The following is a 5,677-nucleotide window of genomic DNA, read 5'->3' as shown; positions in this document are numbered from 1 at the left end:
AACTAAGGATCTCGTAGCCGGCCGTGGCATCGATCATGCGATCGATAGTTGGCAGAGGGAAAGGGTTGTTGGGACATGCTTTGTTTAAATCTTTATAATCTACGCACATTCTAAGTTTGTTACCCTTTTAAGGGACTACAACTACGTTTGCTAACCATTACAGATATTTTACTTCCCGAATGGATCCTATTTTGAGAAGTTTGGTTACCTAGTCCTTGATGAATGCATGCTTTACGTCGGACTAGGGCCTTCTCTTTTGTTTTACCGGTCTAAACTTCGGGTCCAAGCTCAATCGATGTGTTATGATCTCTGGTAGAATTCTTGTCATATCTAGGTGGGACCAAGAAAAACAATCCATGTTATTTTAAAGGAACTGAACGAGTTTTTTCCTGAGCTCGGGAGTTAACCCTGTGCCTAGGTATACCTTTCGATCGGGAATATGCTCGATCAGTATGAGTTGTTCCAGCTCCTCGACCATTGACTTCATTATGTCAGAATCATTGGGGGTTATGAAGGTTCGAGGTATCATATAATATTCATCCTCGAAGATCTCCTGCTTCTCCGATAGGGCCGAGGCTGGTGCATGTGGTTGCTATTCGAGTTCTTGTTTTCCCTTTGACTCTGATACCTTTGTTGACGAAAGCGCCGATACTGGTACTACTTCATCGATTGCAAACATCTCTTTGGCGGCAGGTTGTTCGCCGTACACCATTTTGATTCCTTCCGATGTTGGGAATTTCAAGACTTGATGAAGCTTTGAAGGTACTGCCCTCATATTATGAATCCAAGGTCTTCCGAGCAGCGTGTTGTATCTCATGTCACCTTCGATTACATGGAACTTTGTTTCTTGGATAGTCTCGGCCATATTTACTGGCAAAATGATTTCCCCTTTGGTGGTTTCACTTTCCATGTTGAAGCCGTTGAGTACTCGAGCTGTAGGCACGATTTGATCCCGGAGGCCGAGTTGCTCTAAGACCCTCGATCGAATAATGTTTGCCGATCTACCTGGATCAATCAATACACGTTTAACTTGAATTTTATTCATAACGATAGATATTACCATCGCGTCGTTGTGAGGCTATTCGATCCCTTCTGCATCCTCATCGTTGAAAGACAAGGTATCTTCTGGTAAGTAATCCAGTACGTTTCTCTCTTGTGATTGTCACCTTAGTGCATTTAAATATCGGGCCTTGAGGAATATCGAACCAACCAACGATCATATGAATCACGTGTTGTGGTTCCTCCTGTTCATTTTTCTGTTTGCATCCTTGTCTTTAAAGTGATTTTTAGCTCAGTCACTTAGGAACTCTCGAAGGTGACCCTAGTTGAATAAACGAGCTACCTCCTCCCTTAACTGTTTGCAGTCTTCGGTTCTGTGACCATGGGTTCCATGGTATTGCATATCTGATTAGGGTTCCTTTGAGCTGGATTGATCTGTAGGGGTATAGGCCACCTAGTATCCTTGATCCATCTAATGGCTGATACAACACCCGATGCATCGATGCTGAAGTTGTATTCCGATAACCGTGGCGCTTTTTAGGCTCAACATGTTTATCGAAGCCACTTTTACTCATGAGCCCTCGGGAGGTTTGTCCTCGATTATTCCTTCGATCATTTCGAAGGGGATTACGTCTCGTTCCGTTATTTCTACGATCTACATTGTATGGTATGTACCGATCTCTATTTGACTGGGGCTCTCTATCGATGTCCCTTTGAACTCTACCGTCAGATCTATTTGGGTAGACGGAACCAGAAGGGGCTCCTAACTGAACCCTGATCTTTGACTGGTATCGATTATGTACATCAGCCTAGGTCACAACTGGATATTCAATCAAATTCTGCTTTAGTTATCATGATGCTAATGAACTTCACTCGTTCAAACCTTGAGTAAAGGCTTAGACAGCCCAATAATCGGTGATCGGGGGTAGGTCCATGCGTACCATCTGGAATCGAGATACAAATTCCCTTAGCATTTCATTGTCTTTTTGTCTCACCTTGAAGAGGTACGACTTCCTAGTCGCGGCCTTTATTGCTCTGGCGTGTGCCTTTACGAACGAATCAGTAAGCATGGCGAAGAAATTGATGGAATTGGGTGGCAAATTGTGGCACCATATTATTGCCCCGTTCGATAAAGTTTCTACAAACTTCTTCAATAGAACAAATTCAATTTAATCATCTTCTAAGTCATTTCCTTTTATTGCACATGTATAAGAAAACATGCTCATTAGAATCAGTGGTTCCATTGTATTTGGGAATTTCTGGCATGCAGAACTTCTTTGGAATGGGCTTCGGAGCCACACTTGGAGGGAAAGGCTTCAGCACAAACTTCTTCGAATCCAAACCATTTAGAATCGGGGGTGCCCCTGGTATTTGGTCAACTCATGAATTGTACATTTCTACCTTTTTGTCATTCGCCTTGATTTTCTTTTCTCCCGATTTGATCCATTTAGTGAGATCCTCGAGCATTTTCATGATGGTAGGGTCAGTTCCCGATCCATTATCATTTAATTTCTCCGGTACAGGTTCGACCCTATGAATAACTTCCTGTGATGTATCGAGCTCAATTATGCTTTGTGCTCGATTCTGATTTTGGACTTGCACTATCGCAGCTTGCTGAGTCTGCAACATTTCAAATATCATTCGAAGGCTAATTCTGCCTTCTTCACCGATCTGTACGTTCTGATTGGCAGCCCGAGCATCTTTGCGGGTGCTATTTTCAGGGTTGGTGCCTAAATTTTCATGAATGGCAACACGAGAATTGACATCGTATGGATCTATGGTCGTTGGTCCATCGGGATTGACTGCAGGCACTCCGTTTCCCGGGGCGACTATATTTTCGTTCTCGCCATGAAGACCAAGGCCGGTGTCTGTGTGAGTGGGCACTGCTTGAGAGTTTGACATGTTGATTCCTGAAATTAAAGACACTTATGAGAACAAGCGTAAATCAATGTGTGTTATGAGGATTAATACTAGGTAATCACTATTATCCTTAGTCCCACGGTGGGCGCCAAACTATTTACCCTAAAAATTGGATAACAATAAACTTACAATGTGGTTTTAAGGACACGTGATTTTACCTACCAATTGATAAACGTAGAAATTAGCAGTAAAGATTGACAATGATATAAAGCAAACCAGTCTTGAAACGTGATTCAACCCTCGAGCTTAAGTGCCCTTGAACTGATCGATGCCCAAAATAGTTAAGAAGCAAACTAATGAACAAGAATATAAGCTAGAACGTATTGTATTGCTTTGATATGCGTGAATGTAAGATGGATAAAAAATAATTGGGACCCTCTTTATATAGTAGATGAATCCTATTTATGGTATAATTCTAATACGGAAGTAAATCCCATGATTAACTAAATAACCGCCCTTGATTTGATCTGTTCCGAGATTTATGTCATGATCTTTGGCCAGTCATGGATATCTCGCCTTTTTGTTATTGTGCTTTGCTCAATGTCTGTCTCTTTTGGTCTCGATCGCTACTGACCTCGATCTTCGATAAGTGTCTCGGTCCTCGAACTCAGTGCCTTGTCCTCGTACCTCGGCCTAGTCCGTTGCGAGGCCGACCTTCGACGCAATTCCCTAGCCTCGATCAAGTAGTAAAATCGGGTAGGCCCGATTTAAACCGTATACAAGATGCATGAAGGACTAGATGCTGCATGCAACGGTGTAAGCAAATTCATGCGGTAATGCCTTTTTTCATTCACTTGATTTTAGTCTAAGTCGAATAACTGTGGTTACCAGTTTACACCATATACTACCGAAACCAAACATATAAATATCGAACCATATCGAACTAATTTGATATGATGATATTGTATTTTTAAAATTGAATATCGAAATTACCATACCGAAGTTTTCAAAATTGTACCACACCATACCATGGGAAGCCCCAAGAATAACATAAGTGCCTAAAAAGAAATAAAAGACTGGAAAAAACTCTTTATTGCTAGGATGAATCACCAAAGCCTGCAACCTGAATCTAGAAAGCTTGCCTCTAGTCACGTGTTCCGTCACCTATATCCTTAACACCTGCCACATGACATAGACTCAAACGGGCTAAGTATAATCAAAGGATACCTAGTAAGTCATGTTGACCACCGAAGGAACAAGACTACTCCGGGCTAAATAATTATAATAAAATGCAGTAACCTAATTTAAGCTATTTGTTTAATTAACACTGGCATTTGAGAGCTGAAACTAAAGCATGAAATCTGAGTTATGCTCTGAAACTGAATTTTCAATGAAGTTAATTTATTATGATAAACGTGTTTGACAAACAATGGCACCTGAAAGTATGGGGATAGCTGATCTATTCCTAACCCTGGTGGCATTCACACTCGAGGAGGTTGATCATTTCTCTAAAGCCATAATCTAAGCACGTTATTATCTGCCAGTGTATGGGAGCTAACCCTAGGCTTCGTACCACTCACGCTTGGGGAGGTTGGATACTTCTCTCGAGCCATGTATGATAACTTGTATCTAATCTAATATGAGTGAACAAGTGCAGCAATAGCAATAACAATCATGTCATTAAACTAAAGCGAGCAATTTAATTACTTCTAATAGTATGAGTTAATTGAGTTATCATGCAATGCAAGACTAAACACTTTCTTTAAGATGATTTGTATCATGAACTTATGATTGAATTCCTAGCATTTAAGCACTACAACTTTTTAAACAGGTAGGATAAAGATTACACTCAAGGAAATCATACAATTTATTATCAAGCATTTTCTCATTAGGCATTATCTTGTCAAGCTTTTAACTTAGGGAAGTAATCTCAACTTTTCTCAAATCAGCTGTCAAGGTCCTCTATCAATAAACTCGCATACTCAACCCTCCAAAATCTACAATAAGTGGTTAAAATGGTTAACTCAACTACTTACTCAACCCAAAATCTACAACCCTTCATATTGTTTGTCCCCATAAACTCCATCAATCGTATATAAACATTGTTAGAAGTCGTAAAGTTTGTAACTTTAGTAGTACGGAATAGAAGAATTTCCTTGAATGCCGTTTACACATCATACTCTATGTTTTGGATCTTGAAGAACTCTTTGAATTCATGGATGGAAACCTAAGTATTTGGATTAGAGGGTGTTAGATGATGTTAATCCAATGTTTTTAACTTGAACCTATGTTATGAATCTTACCTTGGCTGGATTGGTGAAGCCCTAGGTCATTTTTCTTTTCAACAAGCTCTCTAAAATGCTGAGAAATAAGTGAATTTCTCTCTCCCGAAATGCCTTTTATATCTGGAGAAACATGGAACGATCGCAGATGTTGTGCGATGCACAACCATAATGTCAAGCCAATTGTAAGGAATTTCTTTCAGGCTCTGTGCGGCGCACAACCACTCGACTTCAACTAAAACTATATATATTCTGTTTTGTGCATAGTGGTGGTTGTGCCCTGTGACACCTTTTTGCCCGCTTTGAGTATTTTCAAGCCACCATATCGTCTCATATTACCTCGTATGTCCATTAACAAAACCTAATCACGTCATGAAACCTCAGATGAGTTTCAAATTAGTTATAGAATGTTAGTGCCTTAGTGGCATTACATAGATTTTGAAAGCTTTGCTAAACTGACTACAACTATGGTTGAGTGATTTGCATTATCACCTTAACTTTTAGCTGATAAGATTAAATAATTTAATTTAATGTAA

The sequence above is a fragment of the Nicotiana tabacum genome, chromosome 18, assembly GCF_000715075.1.
Source record: "Nicotiana tabacum cultivar K326 chromosome 18, ASM71507v2, whole genome shotgun sequence".
Classification (NCBI taxonomy): Eukaryota; Viridiplantae; Streptophyta; class Magnoliopsida; order Solanales; family Solanaceae; genus Nicotiana; species Nicotiana tabacum.
The sequence above is the reverse complement of the archived record's forward strand: the minus strand, read 5'-3'. Positions refer to the sequence as shown.